A 22524-nucleotide genomic window follows, 5' to 3' on the forward strand; every position below is an offset into this window, starting at 1 on the left:
AGCGTTTGTGTGGTGGCCAGGTATCGATGGAGACATCGAAGAAATGACCAAGAGCTGCCTAGGATGCCAGAAGGTCCAAAACGCCCCACCACAAGCCCCTCTACATCCATGGGAGTGGCCCTCATCTCCATGGCAAAGGGTACACATCGACTTTGCTGGTCCATTTATGGACTCAATGTTCTTAATCGCGGTTGATGCACACTCCAAGTGGCCGGAAGTAATAAAGATGTCCTCCGCCACCACGGAAAAAACCATCACAGTATTAAGGACCATATTTGCCAGGAATGGGCTGCCTGAACAGATCTGTTCTGATAATGGACCACAATTTGTGTCCGAAGAATTCAGGAAGTTCTTAAAAAACAATGGGGTTAAGCACTATACGTCCGCCCCATACCATCCCGCCACCAATGGATTGGCTGAAAGGTTTGTCCAGACCTTCAAGAAGGCCATAAAGGCCATGGGTAATGAAGACATAAATCTACAGCATAAGGTAGATAACTTCTTGTTTGCATACAGGAATGCAACACATGTGGTTACAAACCAAACTCCCGCCATGATGTTCTTCAATAGAAGCCTAAGATGCCGGCTGGATTTGATCAAGCCAAACATCAGAAGGGACGTGGAGAACCGGCAATTTCAAGGCATGAATGAAAGGCCAACTAGAACCTTCCAGATAGGTCAACAAGCTTTGGCCCGGGACTACCGTACCGAGAAATGGCAGCCTGGAACTATTTGCACACGACTAGGACCGCTGATGTATACCGTGGACATTGGAGAAAGCATAATAAGGCGCCATGCTGACCAGATCATAGCGTCATCCGAAAAGGGACAACCTACACCACAACTCTATACGCCTAATGATGAAGCAGAGATACCCATGGTATCTACCTCCGATCCGGTGATACTGGAACCAGATGAACCCGACACTGGCATTCAAGCCGAATCGACCTTGCCAAAAGAATCTACTACACCACCAAAAACTACTGCACCACCGAGGCGTTATCTGGACCGAGTCAGGAAGCCTCCAGAGAGACTGACTTATAATTGATTAACTGCAGCAAATGTGTAGGTTATTGTTCTTGTAACATGTTAATTAATGATTACTTAAAATGTTATGTACTGGTTGTCTAAAAGGGGAGGAATTGTGGTGTATGTGCCTTTAAGAGCCCCTGTGTACTGTAATGCCGGTAATGGCCACTTGGGCTATATAAGCCTGTATAGTGTCTTGTATCTGTTAGTTCACCTCCAGACTTTGTTCAGTAAACACCTGTGAAACCAACTCCTGCATTCCGTGTCTCCATTAACACACGGACACAACACATTTCTTCCAGTTAAATTTGTAAAACACAAATTATGGTAATGGCAGAGAAGCAGCCAATCATGACTCTCTAGAATTAGGCTGCTTTCACACTTCCCAAGAACCTAAATTGAACTTCACTGGGCAACCTGATGAAAATGGGACTGCAAATCTGCCATCACTTACCCTGCTGAAGTTAGCAGGATCAAGGGGAGCTCACTTAATTCGTATGTTAATGGTAGGTTCCCACACCACTAGGGGTGCAAGTACGATGCCTGTTTATCCAACTCCTGTCTGACATACCGTGATCTGGGTTAGCCAGTAATCTATTCCATATGTCTAATGTTCTGTGGGAAAGAAATACTATGTAATCTCAAACCTTGTTTCAGATTTGTGAAACTGTATTCATCTCCTAGTTTCTTTGCTCACAGTGTAATTCCCATTGTTAATCATACTTTATCGAAATGAAGCATGAACTGGTCTTCTTACCCTTATGGTTCTTTCTAATTCTTGCCAAAACCGTCTCTGGAAGCTTCTTTGATTCCTCTTTTCGTTTCTTTGCTCCTGATGGTTCTATTGCTAGCTGTGTTCTAGAGGGAAGCATGATTGTTTGGTTCGCTTTTCTCCTCCAAATCTAATTTTGATGATCCTGACCAACAACCTCCTTCCTCTGTTCCAATCTCTTCTACTGCTGTGGCTGACATCAAATGTTGTCGCCCCCTACTTGGATATTCAGTTGTCTTCATTCACGGACCAAACACGCTGTTCATAACATGGCCAATGGTATCTTCCATTTACTTGAAGCCAAGTAGTAACATAGAGCGTTGTGTGCTGTTGACAGTATATTACAGGAACTCAATCTTGTTTGTGTAGGAAGAAGATCAGACCAGGAGAGTAGTATGGCTGGAAAACCTGGAGAAGATTGCAGCTCACAATGCTCAGCATAGTCAAGGAAATTCGACGTATGAAATGGCCATGAATCAATTTGGAGACTTGGTGAGATACGCAAATACTACAGGATCAGAATTGTTGGTTTGATGCTGGGCATGATGGAGAACAATTTTAGACCATTTAACCAAATCTGTCTATGGTTTCTGGGACAAGAATATATCAGCTGGAGTCACTGCTATGTCCAATGTTTTCCCTTAAGGCTCTCAAACACTTGAATAATATCTCCCCTGAGACTTCTCCTGCAGAGTAAAATATCCCAGGCTCTTTAACTGACCCTTATAACTTCAATATCTCAACCTAGGCATCAGTTTGTTTTCCCTTGTCTGCACTGCTTCCAGTGCCTTGTTATTCTTGCTGAGATACTGCGTCCAGAATTATACACATCAACACAGCTCCATTCACAACCACACTTCACTGTCTCTGGTTTAGCCAATTGTCAATCCGGCCCAAAGGTCTGCCTCCTATTCGATGCCATCGTGCCTTGTGGGCTAGTTCTTTTGCGGCCGGTACCAAAAACCTTGCTTGTAACCAAAATATATCACCTCCGCAGATTTACTGAGGTCCATTTCCTCAAAGAACTCCAGGAAACCTGATAATCAAGACCTTCCTGCCATTACTCCCATTTGTAAGAATGGTTGACATTTCTTGCAATATTTCCTGCTATCCTAACCCCATTTCCTATTTTAGTTATTCTGACCAGTTTCCTAATCTCCTTTATCTTGTTTTTATATGTGTCTCAGTCTACCGCCCATAGCTTTATACTTTAAGAACAATCTTTTGCCCATATTCTGCACAGTACTTCCTGCATCAGACTTTTCCCTCTGTCATGCTCCATCTCTACTGGTATGTATCTCCTCTGTGTATTCTATTTCCAAGCATGAGCCACTTCTATGTATTCTCCATTTAACGGTGCTCTCCAGTCCAGTCTCGTTGACCCACTCCTCATCCCTTCAAAATCTCCCTCTCTAAGGATAAATGTTTCTATTGTACTCAGTCTGCTTTCCATCTTAAGCCCAACCTTAAACTACACCATATTGTATTCACTTTTCCACAGTCTTCTCAAACTCTGACCAGTTCTGTGGTGTATGTAACCTGTTCCACCTTAAGAGAACTTAAGCCTGTTCCACCTTAAGAGATGTACTACTTTCTCTGGCTGCTGTATACGTAATACCGGTGGTGACCACCGGTATATAAGTACTGTGTAGTGATATTGTATTTAGTATAGTCCTGACCTCCAACTAGTAAAGACCTGTTGAAACTTTATTCTTGTAGTCTGTGTCAGTAATTAATCTTAATACAACTGGAACACACAGACTTAACAGTGGCGATGAGTCCGATTCTTACCCTGCCGCAGTTTATATCCACGGCGGCTTCGTCCACAGAACGGGCGTCGAAGAGAGGCATCCACCCTCATCACCCTGCTGGAAGACACGTCGCGCGGCAGGCATCGAGAACCCGGAGTGCAGAAGACATCCTGAACTCGAAGCCTCCATCAGCGGCAGTCAGCTATCTTCTTTCTACCTCGGTGGTGGGTAAGCCGGTTAGCGACGCGAGCAGAAAGTCGGCCGCGTTGGCTGTACAGACGGGGGGAGGAAGACGGAGGAATAAGGGCGGTGAGATCGATCGCGACCGGAGATAAGGGCCGGGCCGCATTCGGGCCGAAAGGCGCAGCGCGGGGACATCGATCGCGGCTGGTGATAAGGGCCGGGCCGCTTTCGGGCCAAAAAGGCGCAGCGTCTGGGGCGACTGAAGGCGCGAGAGCCGCGGTGAAGGCGAATGCAGCCAGTGCTAATAACCGGGCTGCGAGGCGCGACATCGGGGAAGCGCGAATGCCCGAGGGAGCCGCGGTGAAGCGGAGACAGCGTCGGGGGAGTTACTAACCGCTGGGAAAGGGGAGCAGCAGCGGCACGCCAAACGCCATTGCAGCCAGTGAGTGAAGACCACCAAGCGCGGGAAAACCGCCATTTTGTAGGCGGAGGACGAAGACAAGAGCGGGAAGCCGCCATCTTGGGATAAAATTAAAAAAAAAAAAAAAATTAAAATAAATTGCAACGATGCCTAAACATGGGAACACTAATACCTTTGATAGCGACATCAAAGATTGGGCCATGTATGTAGAACGCATACAAAATTATTGTAAAGCAAATAAAATCCCAGATGCAGAGAAAGCACTAACTTTATTGAACTTAATGGGTGCGAAGACATACGGGCAATTGAAACACCTTTTATCACCAGATGAACCGGCGGATAAGACGTTCGAGGAGATTGTTACTGTCCTGAAAAATCATCTAAACCCCACGCCGCTGATGCTAGCGGAACGATTTAAATTTTACAGCAGAAGGCAGCTGAAGGATGAAAGCAATGCTGAATATTTAATGGAATTGCGTAAGCTAGCAAAGTACTGTCAGTTTGGAACGGGACTAACAGACGCGCTACGAGATAAATTTGTGTGTGGATTATTAAAAGAAGATACACAAAAGCGACTGCTCGAGGAGAATGAGCTGACGCTTGAGAAAGCGGTCACTATGGCAGCAGCACACGAAGCCGCAGCGAGAGGCACGGCAGTAATGCAGCTACGGTCACCGGAACTCAGTACAAATAAATTGGGTTTGAGTACTGTAAAATGTTATCGTTGTGGAAAGACAACACACGATCAGAACCAGTGTTGGTTTAAAAACCAAGAATGCAGAACGTGTGGCAGGCTTGGCCACATAGCTAAAGTATGCCGGTCAGGAAAGAAGACCAGCAACAAAAAGTCACCGCAAGGAAAATACATAAAGGTGCACAAGGTGACAAAGACCAGTTCGAACGAACAGAAGTCAGATTCAGACGCTAGCAGTAATGAACTGGGTAGCTTAAGAGTACACAACGTTGGTAAGGATGCAGATCTCCAGACAATTTGGGTCACTCTTCAGATAGCAGGAGTCCAAGTAAAGATGGAATTGGACACTGGATCGGCATTGACGGTCATGAATAAGAAAGATTACAAAAGGTTATTCCAACATATTCCCCTACGGGATACGGAGATTATATTGAAAACATACACGGGGCAAAGAGTGTATCCCATCGGAAAGATAGAGGTAAAAGTGGTCCACAAGGGTGAAGAAAGCCAAGTAATGGACTTATATGTGCTACCTGAAGGAGGTCCACCACTACTGGGACGGGAGTGGATTAGGAAAATAAATATGGACTGGCACTCCTTAAAAGCACTAACGGTAGATTCCGGGGAAACAGATGTCAAACCTAAACGATTGTCCAAAATATTGGATGATGCTAAAGAGGTGTTCCAGCAAGGACTGGGAACACTGAAAGGAATTACGGCAAACATCAAGATTGATGAACATGCACAACCAAAATTTTTCAAAGCCAGACCGGTACCCTATGCAATACGACCTACTGTAGAAGCGGAACTGGAAGCGCTAGAACGTTCAGGTGTACTGTCTAAGGTAGATTGGAGTGAGTGGGCTATGCCCATTGTTCCCGTTATGAAACGTCCTTCGAGCAACAAGCCAGGAGAATCAGGGAAGGTTGGCATCTGTGGAGATTTCAAGATCACCGTTAATCCGGTGCTTCACATGGTGCAGTATCCGCTTCCGCGGATTGAGGATATTTTTGCTTCATTGTCTGGCGGGAAACACTTCACCAAGATAGACCTGGCGCAGGCGTACTTGCAGATGGAGGTTGAAGAAGAGTCACGCCAGTACCTCACGATCAACACGCATAGAGGTTTGTACCGGTATAATAGGCTGGTTTTTGGAGTGGCAGCGGCTCCGGCAATTTGGCAGAGGGCCATGGAGCAGGTATTACAGGGAATTCCAGGCACACAATGTTACCTGGACGATATTCTGATTACAGGTGATGGTGATGAAGAACACCTCGCAAACTTGGAACTGGTGCTCAACAGACTGAAAGAGTATGGACTTAGAGTTAATCGGCAGAAATGTGAGTTCTTTCAGAAGCGGATCTCGTACTGTGGTCATGTCATTGACCGGGAGGGGCTTCATAAGTCTCCTGACAAGATAGAGGCAGTTGTAAAGGCTCCCACTCCGGATAATGTCTCTCAGTTGAGGTCGTTTCTGGGATTGATTAACTATTACCATAAGTTTCTACCGAATCTATCCACGGTACTGCACCCGCTGAACGCTCTTTTACAGAAGGGGGTACCATGGGAATGGAGCGAAAACTGTAAGAAGGCATTTCGCAAAAGCAAAGAATTCATCACCTCAGAGGAAGTGTTGGCTCACTTCAACCCGACACTGCCTATTCGGTTGGCTTGTGATGCTTCTCCATATGGTATTGGGGCAGTACTCTCACACAAGTTGCCAAAGGGCATGGAAAGGCCAGTCGCGTTTGCATCCAGATCATTGACCTCCGCTGAGCGTAACTATGCGCAGATCGATAGGGAGGCTCTCAGCCTTGCATGGGGAGTGAAGATGTTTAATCATTACCTGCAGGGCCAAAAAATTCACACTTCTGACAGACCATCAGCCGTTGGTGTCCATTTTTAATGCTAAGAAGGGTGTTTCGGTGATGACAGCACAGCGACTCCAGAGATGGTCCCTTTTCCTAGGGGCACATCAATATCAAATAGAATTCAAAGGTACAAAGCAGCATGGCAATTGTAGGGGGGGCATCTATTTCCTGGTTTATGGTAACATACCTGGCCAGCAGCCTTTTTGCCTGCTGCACTGTAAACCAATTTTAACAGCGGTTCCGAATCGCTACCCCACCTTTCAGTTCTGACTGGAGGACTTACAATTAATGATGTTAAAGCGGACAATTTGTTTGGATATGAGCAAAGTCAAAATTTATTAAACTAAAGAACCATAATCAAATATAAACTATACCACACGAACACAGTAAATGCAGTAAAAGTATATAACAAGGGGATACACACGGCAAAAACGAGGGATACAGTGGCTACAATGTTATTTAAACAATCTTAGCAATTCCCTTAAATCACCACCCCAAAGTCATTGCTAGGTTGTCTTGTTTGAGGAGTCAGAACACTCTGCTTACCTGTGATCCAGCGAAGTAAAAAGAGACCCGATAGCTTCTCAGTAGCTATCTTTTATACCTGTTGCTGCTGCTGCTCTGGCTGGAAAAATTCCCGCCTAAAGTTCCAGTACACAAACAAAAGGACTGTGATTGGTTGCTGAATTGCTTGTTTAAACATAGCCAGCCATAATCGGCCTTGGGTCAAGTGGGCAACTCCTGACCTCCCTGGTTTGATTTACAGGTCTTTCATTCTGCTGCCGTTCTGTCTGACCAGTACACAAAAAAGGGACTGTGATTGGCTGCTGAATCATAGCCAGCCATAATCGACCTCGGGTCAAGTAGGCAACTCCTGACCTCCCTGGTTTGATTGACAGGTCTTTCACACAAACACATTACAAGCTGTAAACCTCTGTGTTTGACCGGGCTCAAAAGCACAAGCCTTAAAAGATGTTCCTTCTCAATGTGTGTGAATACCTCCACGAATTTCCTCGACTCCGTTGTAGTCCAGTCCAGCAGTCTTTCGTGGCTCTGAGCATGCTTCAAAACCTTGATCTGACCCAGAGGCAATTCAAAAACACATAAATCTTCATCCACGATGTGGACCAATGTTTCTCTTGTTTTCAGGGGAATTTTGCGAAACTCTTACATTCCCCCCTTTTGATACTTCAAACTTGATTGTAGTATCGACTCAAAGGAGTGAGCAAAATTCTCTGAACCCCTCACAAACAACCATCCCCTGTATTTACCTAATAGCTATCTGCCACTGATCCCCGTCCCGTCTATTCTCCTCAAAATTCGAGGAAACCAAAACCGTGGTACGGTAGGCATCTTACAGATACATCAATTTTCAATAATGGGTCTCATACCCCTACACGCTTGTAAAATTATACAATGTAATCCAAATTTACAAACACCTTTTTTTTTACATCATAATTTATTACAAAATGTTGCAATCTTAGTTACACAATGTACTCAAATTATTGCAAGCACGGAGAGGGTCCTACGCCTCTGCTCAACTTGGAGTTGTCACAAACTGGTCCCAAGCACGGAGAGGATCTGACGCCTCTGCTCAACTTGGGCTGCAACACAAAATACAAAAAAATCATTAAGCAACATGCTTAAATGAACCCCGATCATCACGTGCCGATGATGGGTCGCGAAATTCGAGTGGGTATTGCTCCTCCCACTCGGGCAGTAAAAGTACCTTCCACCCCCCCTTTGATCAGCTTAAACTTTAAAACAGGCAGAATGGATTTAGCGACCAGCCTGCTCCGCCAGCCCCGAGCCGTTCCCTTGTCCTTTTGTGGAGGCGGGGTACCCCTCACGTTTAAAATTACCTTGGCACAGACCGAGACCGGGGAGTATGGGATCTCATGACTCCCAGTCCCTCCCCCTCCCGTCTTCCCTCGACTGGCTGCAGAAAATGATGGGTGCCTGTGTGGCGGCTCTCCCTGGCCCCACACTGATCCGGCCACCCACTCATCCTTCCCAGCCACACTTATCCTCTTTGCCCGTGGGCTCCTGGGTGAGTTCCTCCCTCCCCCGACCGCACCCACGTGACTCTTGGGTCTCCCCCTCCTCTGTACAATCTTCCCGGGCCATCACCACCCACCCCCAGGGAACGCATCCCTATCACAAGGCGCCCGCGCTTCCCCATCGTGACTCCTCGACAGCGAGGTCTCCCGCAAGTGAACTTTGGTCAGGATAGTGCTGGGTTGGGGGCCGTGCCCCACCCAGCTGGGGCCATCTCCTCCCCGTAGGAGGAGTAGGCAAGTTCCTCCGGACCCTGTCCAGGTTTTCCCGAAGATCGCTGCGGGGTCTCCTGGATTCGTCCCGTGGTGAGATGATCCCCAACACTCTGTCTCCATATCTTCATTTGATGCCCAGCTCGGGCTGGGCGAACAGGGCTGCTCCTTGGTTTTCATCCATTCTCCTGCAAAACATAAAAGGACATGCAGCCAGGTCTCTCCCTGACCTGCTGCTTTAGGTGGAGGCGTGGTCGGGTCCCTCGACCTCGGACCAAAACACAAACATTTGGCACACTTGTAAATTTAAACTTACACTTGAACTCAAAACATTTGAAAACATTCTAAACTTAAAATACATCTTAAAAGCACGCTACGATCAAAACACAATCAATACACAGCTATAATACAAATGCCGCCCGTCTCCGGGCGGCCAGGCTAATCTCTGGCCCCGTCGCAGATTGCTGCTGGCTGCAGCGAAGCTGGACTGCCTCCTGCTGCTGGTCCCTCGACCTTCTGGCTGTTGAGTGGGGACCTCTGTTCTTTGGCTTCTCCCTGGCCCGGGAGACCGCCTTACTCCACTGTAAAGTGGGTGACCATGCTTTCTTGGGCTGGGGCACCCGAAGAGACCTTCTGAGGGGCGTCTCTGTGGGGGAAACTTTGGCTGGCAGACCCTGAGCTTGGGTCACAGCCCTAGCTGGCTGGGAACCTTCTCCCCCATGTCCAAATCCTGTTACCAGCTCCCCTGCAAGAGGAATTGCTATCCCTGCCCCCCCAGGGTCCCACATCATGGGGGAAACCATTCTAGAGGCTGGCTGGGAAGCTGGTCCCTTTAAACAGGCGAGTGCGCCTGCGTGAATCTCCTCTCCGGAGTCCCGCGGCAGAGGCTGTGAAGCCTCTGTCTTCAAGCAGGCGGCCGCGCCTGCGCAATCCGTTTCAGTGGATGGAGTGGCAGCAGCCTGCTGATTTCTGATCCCAGGCTGCTGTTTCTCTGTTCCTAAGCCACCGAACCATTTCAAATTCGAACTTTTGCCAAAATTTAGGTCCCACTGGGGTAGGGAAGTGTCCCAATTTGTGGGCTGGACAACTTTACCCTGAAAACAAGCCACAGCACCTGTCTTTACAGGCTGTGAACTTGAACTTGACTGGTGGGCAAACTCATGTTCCCTTCCCCGAGTGGCTTTAAATGGGGAATTTTGGACTTGGACCTGCCTTTGGTCTGGGGCCAAAACTATTCCCTGTGTGCCTCCCTTGTCCAGGATTTCTGCTACTGGACCTGCTCTACAGGGGTCCCAGAACTCTCCTTCCCTGTTCCCTGGCTTAAACAGCTTACTCTGCCCAGGAATGGCTCCTCCCCCCACACAAGCCACCGCACTTGCCTGTGAACTTGTACCTGCTGTGGGCTGAGGATTCCTATTCTCAGGCTCACTCCCAGCTGCCTGGTTGGGGTTGACTTTAAACCCCTTTCTTTCCAGTCAATGTGGGGAGGCAGAGGTGGGCGAGGGGGCTATAGCACCACTGATGGCTGCTCCCCTTCCCTGGTTGGTCAGGAGAAACCGCATTGCCTCCAGTAGCGACTCGACTGAGGCGGGGGAAATTCCTGTCTCTACCCTTTGGGCTGGGGCTGTGGCATTCCTGGCTGTATCATTTCTCCCAGGCTTTTTACAATCCCTGCGCCAGTGGCCCTCCTCCCCGCACTTGTAACAAGTGACCCTGTTCTGGGAGGGATGGCTCCCTTCCTGGCGCCATTCTTTCCTATATCGGTCCCCAGGTTTAACCTCGTGGACCTTACCCTTTTGCTGGGGGCTCTCCCCATTCTTCCCGTTCCTAAATGCTACCGTGAGCTGCCGGATTACAGTCCCTTTGGTAGCTAGGGGGTCTCGGGAGTCAAACCAAGCATCAGCTTTTGTTCTTATCCGGGGCAGGCAATTGGACACCAGACAACGAAGCCATTGGGTCCGCTGCCGCTGGTTCAGCTGTGCTCTATCTTGTCCCCCTGTACACGCACTGTTGTAGACTGGCCACAGCCTATCTGCAAATGCCTGTGGAGTCTCCCCTTCCTGCTGCAGTGTTTTTCTTATGCGATCGAACGGATTGCCGTCGTTCGCACCCATGGCTTCCAGTATTTCCTCCTTCATGTCCTCAAAACCCTTCTGCCCTCTCTTGGCCTCATCCGAAAGGGTCTGATAGAGCCTGCTATCCACAGAGAAAAGCAACATTCTGGCTTTCTCTTCATCATCACAGCCGTTAACACTGGCTGCCTGGTCTACTTGTTGGAAGTGCAGTGAGGGGTCTCCCTTTTCAGAGAGCATGGGAATGTGTTTCACCATACCCCTGAGCTGTGGGGTATCATAAGGGACCAGATAGGTATTCTGAACAGCCCCTGGGTCATTAGCATTCACGGGCTGACCGTACCTCCGTTGTCGGAGGGGGTACACTGGTCCTGGTCCCTGCCTGCCCCGCGGGACCTGCTGGCGTCCTCCTACCGCCTCATTGTTCACCCCGTCTTGCCGCCAGAGCCCCTGGAGACTCGGGGTTGTGGGCTGCGGTCTTGGGATCTCTAATTCCCTATCCAGCCCTTCCCTGGGTGTTGCCTGTGGGATGGTTTCACTTGGGCTGCCAGTAAAATCTGGCTGACCTGCCTTCGGGCTGATCATGCAAATCATCCCCCTTGCTTTTAAAGCCATGTTCAGGCTTTCTATCTCTGCCCTACAGGGGCCATGATCTGCTTCACTAAACCTTTGGGCGCAAGCCAGCTTATAAGCTGTCCTTACTTCCCTAAACCTTTCCTCCTGCTCTTTTACTTCTGAGATGAGGCGGACATTCTCTTCCCGCAGTCTCATCTCACTATCTCTGGCCTCAGTGACTTCCTGCACAAGGCGCTCTATAAATGCCTGGCATTTTTCAAACTGGGACTCCTGACTCTTGGCCTCCTTATCCTCCTCCTGCTCTCTCCTCTCACCCTTCCTAACCCAGCCACCTATACCCCGATAGGTCAGCCTACACGCTGCCACTACCTTCCACAGGACTGCCCACAGACTGAAAGCAAGAAAGAGAAGAGCTGCTCCCTCATCAAATCAAGAACTGCCTCCAGTCCCATCTGGGTCGCCATTTGTAGGGGGGGCATCTATTTCCTGGTTTATGGTAACATACCTGGCCAGCAGCCTTTTTGCCTGCTGCACTGTAAACCAATTTTAACAGCGGTTCCGAATCGCTACCCCACCTTTCAGTTCTGACTGGAGGACTTACAATTAATGATGTTAAAGCGGACAATTTGTTTGGATATGAGCAAAGTCAAAATTTATTAAACTAAAGAACCATAATCAAATATAAACTATACCACACGAACACAGTAAATGCAGTAAAAGTATATAACAAGGGGGTACACACGGCAAAAACGAGGGATACAGTGGCTACAATGTTATTTAAACAATCTTAGCAATTCCCTTAAATCACCACCCCAAAGTCATTGCTAGGTTGTCTTGTTTGAGGAGTCAGAACACTCTGCTTACCTGTGATCCAGCGAAGTAAAAAGAGACCCGATAGCTTCTCAGTAGCTATCTTTTATACCTGTTGCTGCTGCTGCTCTGGCTGGAAAAATTCCCGCCTAAAGTTCCAGTACACAAACAAAAGGACTGTGATTGGTTGCTGAATTGCTTGTTTAAACATAGCCAGCCATAATCGGCCTTGGGTCAAGTGGGCAACTCCTGACCTCCCTGGTTTGATTTACAGGTGTTTCATTCTGCTGCCGTTCTGTCTGACCAGTACACAAAAAAGGGACTGTGATTGGCTGCTGAATCATAGCCAGCCATAATCGACCTCGGGTCAAGTAGGCAACTCCTGACCTCCCTGGTTTGATTGCCAGGTCTTTCATTCTGCTGCCGTTCTGTCTGACCAGTACACAAAAAAGGGACTGTGATTGGCTGCTGAATCATAGCCAGCCATAATCGACCTCGGGTCAAGTAGGCAACTCCTGACCTCCCTGGTTTGATTGACAGGTCTTTCACACAAACACATTACAAGCTGTAAACCTCTGTGTTTGACCGGGCTCAAAAGCACAAGCCTTAAAAGATGTTCCTTCTCAATGTGTGTGAATACCTCCACGAATTTCCTCGACTCCGTTGTAGTCCAGTCCAGCAGTCTTTCGTGGCTCTGAGCATGCTTCAAAACCTTGATCTGACCCAGAGGCAATTCAAAAACACATAAATCTTCATCCACGATGTGGACCAATGTTTCTCTTGTTTTCAGGGGAATTTTGCGAAACTCTTACACAATGCTGATGGGCTGTCGCGCCTGCCACTACCTGAAGCGGAAGAGACGACGAAAGTTGACCCTGTTGAGTTATTTCATTCGACCATCATCGAGTGTTTACCAGTCACCAATGCAAGTATTGAAAGAGAAACCAGGAACGACCCGACACTGTCCCGAGTTTACGAGGTGACAGTGAAAGGATGGCCAACACATGGTGATCCTCTGTTACCGGCATTCTCGGCAAGGCGAGACCAGCTGTCCGTCTGCCATGGTACTTTGATGTACGGGACAAGAGTGATTATTCCTCCCAAGTTACGGGAAAGAATTCTAAAGGAACTGCATGAAGGTCATCTGGGGGGAGTTAAGATGAAAAGTCTTGCTAGGGCTTATGTATGGTGGCCGGGCATTGACCAACAGATAGAGGAGTTGACAAAAAGCTGCGCTGGGTGCCAAAAAGTGCAAAATGCACCTCCGATCGCACCGCTACACCCATGGGAATGGCCTTCAGCCCCATGGCAACGCGTACATATTGACTTTGCTGGTCCATTCATGGACTCCATGTTCCTAATTGCGGTGGACGCACATTCCAAATGGCCAGAAGTGATCAAGATGAATACCACTACTTCAGAAAAGACAATTGCGGTGTTAAGAACAATATTCGCAAGGAACGGATTGCCAGAACAGATATGTTCGGACAACGGACCACAGATCGTGTCGGAAGAATTCCAAAAATTCTTAAAGAAGAATGGGGTGAAACATTATACCTCTGCCCCATATCATCCGACGGCAAACGGGTTGGCCGAGAGATTTGTCCAAACATTCAAAAAGGCAATAAAGGCCATGAACGATGATCAGATTCCGTTACAACACAAGGTGGACAATTTCCTAATGGCATATCGAAACGCCGCTCATGCAGTGACTAACCAAAGTCCTGCCATGATGTTTTATAACAGGAGGTTGCGGTCCAGGTTGGACTTGTTAAAACCAAATGTGCGGAGGGAAGTGGAAAACAAACAGTTCCGGCATATTAATAACAAGTCCACTCGAAGTTTCGATGTAGGACAACCAGTGTTGGCAAGGGGCTATGGAAACGAAAAATGGCAGTCTGGAACAATTCGGGCCAGACAAGGACCTCTGATGTACACAGTAGATATTGGTAACAATGTGATAAGGCGTCATGCGGATCAACTGGTAGAATCAAGAGCAAGGGTCGAACCCATGGTTGCGACAGAGACAACTGTGGAAGACGTTAATGAACCTGAAGCATCTACCTCGGCAGGGACTGTACCTGATGATGACGTCCAACACATAGGAAACCAACAAGAAGAGTCACCTCAGCAACAAGAATCAGAGACCACTGAAAGGCGTTATCCAAACCGAATCAGAAGGCCTCCTGAGAGACTGAACCTTTGAACTGTTTATACCTGAAGTTATATATGTATATATGTTGTTATGTTATGTTAAATGGGGATATGACTGTTAAGCTAAAAAGGGAGGATTGTGGTGTATGTAACCTGTTCCACCTTAAGAGAACTTAAGCCTGTTCCACGGATGTACTACTTTCTCTGGCTGCTGTATACGTAATACCGGTGGTGACCACCGGTATATAAGTACTGTGTAGTGATATTGTATTTAGTATAGTCCTGACCTCCAACTAGTAAAGACCTGTTGAAACTTTATTCTTGTAGTCTGTGTCAGTAATTAATCTTAGTACAACTGGAACACACAGACTTAACAAGTTCCACCTAGTTATTTTTTAATATCCAGTCCAACAGTGCCTCTGCTTACAGGAATTTATTGATCAATTGTTCCATGTAACTATCCAATTCTGTCTCCAGGATCATGCTTTCTCTCCTGTTGCACCTTTTAAATATTCCTCATCTTTTCCTAATAAATTGATGCTATCCACAACAATTGCATCAGTTCCTGTAGATGCTTCCCTTACTTGACTTCAATATTCTTGGTCCAATTCCTCCTCTTGAGCTGGTGGTCTACAGCAGATGCCAAGAGCTACTTTTCTTCCCTCATGTCTCTTGTCCCTATTCACAGGGGTTCCATCTTATGCGTACCTCAGCCAGAAACATCCATCTCTGTTATAATCAAATTCTCTTTCACAAAAATCGTGGATGCAAATTACAAACAACGGAATGATGTGGAGCTACAATTGCGTAAACAAATAGATTTTGGCTTTGCATATTTTGTAGAAATAGCCTTGTAGGAAGTATTATTCAACCATTTCTTCCAGACGCCCGTGGAGTTCGTTCAAATGTACACTGATGCAAGGATATATGAAATGGCAAATTACACAGACAAGGCATTATTGGATGTTGAACTGGAGGAACTGGCAGAAGTGGAGGAAGTCGGTGTTCTTCCCAAAAAGGTGGACTGGCGTCAAATGGGCTTTGTTAGCAAAGTAAAGAACCAGGTACCTACTACTTTTCACAACTTCTGTTCAATGCCTCGGTGCAGGACTGTTGAAACTCTTGTGTTTGTTGGGGCTGTGGAATGATTCCTGTTGAATATTTTGACCCTGAGGATTGTTGATTTCTGTAGGCACGAATAACCCTTGGATGCCTCTAACTTTTAACATTTCCAACTACCTGGTGTTTGACAAAGGTTAGAGCTGTGTCATATAGCACGAGGAAAGAGTCAAGGGTGCTGTTCCCCTAAGAGACAGTAGGTAGACAATGAGAACAGCAGCAGGCAATTGGGTTATAAGTGTTTAATTCAAATTGATGACAGAGATATATATTTTCCTGTTAGATTTTTGAACTTTAATAAATATAGATGTAAATTCAGGGTCTTCAGAACTTTCCAGTGTCAACATTCTGATCTAACACTTTGGTGCCTGGCGGATGCTCAAAGATCCAGATTCAAAATAAAATAATCAAAGCTGATTTACAAGTGGGCTTTTAGTACTTTTAATTTATGGAATCACATGCTTCAAAAAAACAGTGAAAAGAAGCTGCAGTGCTTTTGTGTGAAGTGTGCAGCCTCGACCGTCTTTGTCCCGATTATCCGCACTATTGTTTACTGTGAGAGTTTTTCCAGAGGGCAAGGTTACCCAGATTTTCATGGGAATTGAATCTTGGATTGATGAGACCAGCTGGAGTTGGGACTTGGGTTTGGGACAACAATGGGAATGGAAGCCTGGGCTCCCCTTTAGCAGATGCATGGTGTGGTTTGCCCAATTTCACCACGATGGTCTTAGCTGGAGCAGAAGGGAGATTACAGGAAGTGGCCAGATGGACTGTTGAAGAGACAGGTCTTAAGGAGGCTTTTGAAGTGGAGAGGGATGTAGCAAGGCGGAAGAGTTTATAGCGAGAGAGCCAGAGTGGCGGGGTGGGTGTGGGGGGTTGGGTACAGATGGGTCTGCCACTGATAATTGTGATGAAATATTTCCATTCATCACTGCCTGTGACTGAGATCGGTTTCAGTGTCATTTCCCTTCCCCCAGACCTCATTGTATTGTGTACTGGAATGTGCTGTATTGTATACTGGAATGTGCTGGAATGTGCTGTGTGTAGGGCTCCGCCCATACCTGGCCCCGTTTGTAAGCTAGCTCAGTCTGGCCTCAGTCTGGCCTCAGTCTCCAGAAGGAAGACATCTCTCTCTCTTACGTGTTACGTTCTAAGTTAATAAAAGCCTTGTTTTGTTCTGCTAACTTCGAGTCTCGGAATTATTGAGGCACATCAATTTTATTAACTTATTTTTCAACACTATGGATCAACTCCTGAAACCCGAACGTTTGGATTTGGATCAACATGCTCCGGACGCATCAGCATGCTTCGGACACTGGTTTGAGTGTATGGAATTCTTCCTGGACAATTCCGCAGCCGTCAAAGACGCTACGGACGCTGCGAGGATGAGACTCGGAATTCTGTGGAATTGGGTAAGCCACCGGGTTTACCCCCTCATCCAAGACGCCGAGACGTACCTGGCCGCCTGCGACATCTTAAAGGCGCATTACCAGCAGCCTACGAATGAGGTGTATGCTAGGCACCTGCTCGCTACCCGCGCACAGCGACCTGGGGAATCGGTGGAGGAGTTCCTAAGCACCCTGAAAATGCTTGGCAAAGACTGCAAGTGCCAAGATGTAAAAGCCGCAGTGTACACTGACGAGCTTGTTCACGATGCCTTCATCACAGGCCTCAGCTCCACTTACATCCGGCAAAGACTGCTGGAAAAAACGGGGTTGGACCTGAAACAGGCTGCGGACACCGCGCGATCCCTGGATGTGGCCCAGAGAAACTCGGACGCCTACTCTTCAGCCCGCGCCGTCCACGCCGCCACGTGTGCACCGAGGGCGCCGCCATCTTGGAAGGCATCTTCCCCGCCCGACAGTCCGACACCGGCTGGGCCCCGCTCTCCCCCCAGAAGCCCTACGACAGCCGCGATGCGTCAGGGACCCAACTGCTACTTCTGCGGGCAGCCAAAGCACACCAGAAACCTGTGCCCGGCGAAAGGCACCACCTGCTTTAAGTGCGGTAAGAAGGGGCACTTCGGGAAGGCGTGCAGAGGGAACCCCGCCGGAAAACCCGCCACCGCCGCGTGTGCGCCGTGGGAGCGGCCATCTTGGATGCCATCTTGCCCGACCTCGTGGGGTCCGCCATCTTGTGAGCAGACAGCGTGGACACCATCTTGTATCGATCAGGGCCCTACAGTGGCATCGGTCACAGTGGACCAGACCAGGCCGCACCCGCTATCCAGATCAATGGTGGACATCGAGGTAAACGGGTGCCGGGTTAAATGCTTAATTGACAGTGGAAGCACGGAGAGCTTTATCCACCCAGAACTGGCACAACAACTCTCCCTAAAGGTGGTCCCTACTCAGGGTACCATCTCTATGGCTGACAAAACCCAGACATCGACCATTCTGGGTTACTGCACGGTACAATTGTGCGTTAACGGAACTGTATATGATAATTTTAAAGTATTAATCATGAAGAACCTATGTGCGAGCGTGATCTTGGGCCTGGATTTCCAGTGCAACCACCAAAGCATCACGCTCAAGTACGGTGGGTCCCAGCCGCCCCTCACAGTGTGCGGTCTGGCTACCCTGAAGGTAAAGCCGCCTTCGCTATTCGCGAACCTTACCCCTAACTGCCGGCCAATAGCGACCAAAAGCAGGAGGTACAGCTGGGAGGACAGGCGGTTTATCGCGACCGAGGTAGACAGGCTGCTGAAAGAGCGCATTATTGAACACAGCAACAGCCCGTGGCGCGCCCAAGTGGTAGTGGTAAGGGGTAGTGAGAAGAAACGGATGGTGATCGACTATAGTCAAACGATCAACAGGTACACCCTACTAGACGCCTACCCGCTACCCCGCATATCAGAAATGGTGAACCAAATCGCCCAATACCGGGTGTTCTCCACCATCGACCTCAAGTCAGCGTACCACCAGCTCCCTATCAGACCAGAGGACCGCCCGTACACCGCCTTCGAGGTGAACGGACGCCTCTACCAATTCCTCAGAGTCCCCTTTGGGGTGACGAATGGGGTCTCGGTCTTCCAGAGGGAGATGGACCGCATGGTCGATGACCACCACTTGCAGGCAACCTTCCCCTACCTCGACAACGTCACCATCTGCGGTCACAACCAGCAGGATCACGACTCGAACCTCGAGAGGTTCCTGAAAACCGCACAAAAACTCAACCTCACCTACAACGAGGACAAGTGCGTTTACAACACCACGCGCCTCTACATACTAGGCAGCGTGGTGGAGAATGGGGAAATCGGACCAGACCCCGACCGATTGCGCCCCCTACGGGAGCTGCCCCTGCCCAACACCCCCAAAGCCCTGAAAAGGTGCCTGGGGTTATTTTCTTATTATTCCCAATGGGTCCCCAACTACTCCGACAAAGCCCGCCCCCTCTTGAAAGCATCCTCTTTCCCGCTCTCTGCTGAGGCCCACGCCACCTTCAACAGCATTAAGCAGGATATTGAGCGGGCCACGCTACAGGCAGTGGACGAGAACACTCCATTTCAAGTGGAAAGTGATGCGTCTGACTTCGCCTTGGCGGCCACCCTCAACCAGGCGGGGCGGCCCGTAGCTTTCTTCTCGAGGACCCTCCAAGGGCCCGAGATCAGACACTCCTCCGTGGAAAAGGAGGCCCAAGCCATCGTGGAGGCAGTGCGCCACTGGCGCCACTACCTAGCCAGCAAACGCTTCACCCTACTTACCGACCAGCGGTCGGTAGCGTTTATGTTCAATAATAAACAGAGGGGGAAGATTAAAAATGATAAGATTCTTAGGTGGCGGATTGAGCTCTCCACCTTCGAGTACGACATCATTTACCGGCCAGGGGCCCTTAACGAATCCCCTGACGCCCTCTCACGAGGGATGTGTGCCAGCGCCACCGGGGATCGGCTACAGACCCTCCACAACGACCTCTGCCACCCAGGGGTCACGCGGCTGTTCCACTTCATAAAGTCCCGTAACTTACCCTACTCGATTGAGGAAGTTCGGTCCCTGACCAGGAACTGCCGCACTTGCGCTGAGTGCAAGCCTCGGTTCTACCGCCCAGATAGAGCCCACTTAATCAAAGCTACACGGCCCTTTGAGCGGCTCAGCTTAGACTTCAAGGGCCCCCTCCCGTCCGTCGACCGCAATGTTTACTTCCTGAACATTGTGGACGAATACTCCCGGTTCCCATTCGCCTTCCCCTGCCCAGACATGACCAGCGCCACGGTCATTAAATGCCTCAACAGCCTGTTCTGCCTGTTCGGTATGCCGAGCTACATCCATACGGATAGGGGGGCGTCCTTCATGAGTGAAGAGCTACGCTAGTACATGCTGTCCAGGGGGATCGCCACGAGCCGTACCACCAGCTACAACCCCCGGGGTAACGGCCAAGTGGAGCGAGAGAACGGGACAGTATGGAAAGCAGTCACTCTAGCTCTAAGGACCAAGGGCCTCCCTATCTCCCGCTGGCAGGAAGTCCTCTCGGATGTGCTCCATTCGATACGGTCGCTATTGTGTACGGCCACTAATACCACGCCTCATGAACGAATGTTTGTCTTTCCCCGGAAATCCACCTCAGGCGTATCCATGCCGTCATGGCTCTCCACCCCAGGTCCGGTACTCGTGCGAAGGCATGTGAGGGGCCACAAGACGGACCCTCTCGTGGAGCCAGTACACCTACTCCACGCCAACCCCCAATACGCATATGTCCGGCACGCCGACGGAAGGGAGGACACCGTGTCCATAAAAGACGTCGCCCCAGCCGGCATCGACAACAACCACGGCAATAGCGGCAACGACGATCACAGCAACTCTTACCCACCCACTACTCTTTCATCACCCCCGGAAGAACACCGACCAATGGCACCCCCACCAACTACCCCTTCAACAACCCTGGCGGCACCCCCGGCAGAGACCCAGGAGGCTACCGGGGACACCCAGCCGACACCCGCGGCACCGCAACAGCCACGTCGGTCGCAGAGGACTATCAAACCCCCGAACAGACTAAATCTATAGAAGGGGTGAATGTGATGAAATATTTCCATTCATCACTGCCTGTGACTGAGATCGGTTTCAGTGTCATTTCCCTTCCCCCAGACCTCATTGTATTGTGTACTGGAATGTGCTGTATTGTATACTGGAATGTGCTGGAATGTGCTGTGTGTAGGGCTCCGCCCATACCTGGCCCCGTTTGTAAGCTAGCTCAGTCTGGCCTCAGTCTGGCCTCAGTCTCCAGAAGGAAGACATCTCTCTCTCTTACATGTTACGTTCTAAGTTAATAAAAGCCTTGTTTTGTTCTGCTAACTTCGAGTCTCGGAATTATTGAGGCACATCAATTTTATTAACTTATTTTTCAACACTATGGATCAACTCCTGAAACCCGAACGTTTGGATTTGGATCAACATGCTCCGGACGCATCAGCATGCTTCGGACACTGGTTTGAGTGTATGGAATTCTTCCTGGACAATTCCGCAGCCGTCAAAGACGCTACGGACGCTGCGAGGATGAGACTCGGAATTCTGTGGAATTGGGTAAGCCACCGGGTTTACCCCCTCATCCAAGACGCCGAGACGTACCTGGCCGCCTGCGACATCTTAAAGGCGCATTACCAGCAGCCTACGAATGAGGTGTATGCTAGGCACCTGCTCGCTACCCGCGCACAGCGACCTGGGGAATCGGTGGAGGAGTTCCTAAGCACCCTGAAAATGCTTGGCAAAGACTGCAAGTGCCAAGATGTAAAAGCCGCAGTGTACACTGACGAGCTTGTTCACGATGCCTTCATCACAGGCCTCAGCTCCACTTACATCCGGCAAAGACTGCTGGAAAAAACGGGGTTGGACCTGAAACAGGCTGCGGACACCGCGCGATCCCTGGATGTGGCCCAGAGAAACTCGGACGCCTACTCTTCAGCCCGCGCCGTCCACGCCGCCACGTGTGCACCGAGGGCGCCGCCATCTTGGAAGGCATCTTCCCCGCCCGACAGTCCGACACCGGCTGGGCCCCGCTCTCCCCCCAGAAGCCCTACGACAGCCGCGATGCGTCAGGGACCCAACTGCTACTTCTGCGGGCAGCCAAAGCACACCAGAAACCTGTGCCCGGCGAAAGGCACCACCTGCTTTAAGTGCGGTAAGAAGGGGCACTTCGGGAAGGCGTGCAGAGGGAACCCCGCCGGAAAACCCGCCACCGCCGCGTGTGCGCCGTGGGAGCGGCCATCTTGGATGCCATCTTGCCCGACCTCGTGGGGTCCGCCATCTTGTGAGCAGACAGCGTGGACACCATCTTGTATCGATCAGGGCCCTACAGTGGCATCGGTCACAGTGGACCAGACCAGGCCGCACCCGCTATCCAGATCAATGGTGGACATCGAGGTAAACGGGTGCCGGGTTAAATGCTTAATTGACAGTGGAAGCACGGAGAGCTTTATCCACCCAGAACTGGCACAACAACTCTCCCTAAAGGTGGTCCCTACTCAGGGTACCATCTCTATGGCTGACAAAACCCAGACATCGACCATTCTGGGTTACTGCACGGTACAATTGTGCGTTAACGGAACTGTATATGATAATTTTAAAGTATTAATCATGAAGAACCTATGTGCGAGCGTGATCTTGGGCCTGGATTTCCAGTGCAACCACCAAAGCATCACGCTCAAGTACGGTGGGTCCCAGCCGCCCCTCACAGTGTGCGGTCTGGCTACCCTGAAGGTAAAGCCGCCTTCGCTATTCGCGAACCTTACCCCTAACTGCCGGCCAATAGCGACCAAAAGCAGGAGGTACAGCTGGGAGGACAGGCGGTTTATCGCGACCGAGGTAGACAG

Source organism: Somniosus microcephalus, chromosome 13 (assembly GCF_052327205.1).
Source record: "Somniosus microcephalus isolate GS21.2 chromosome 13, FLI_Smic_1.0, whole genome shotgun sequence".
Classification (NCBI taxonomy): Eukaryota; Metazoa; Chordata; class Chondrichthyes; order Squaliformes; family Somniosidae; genus Somniosus; species Somniosus microcephalus.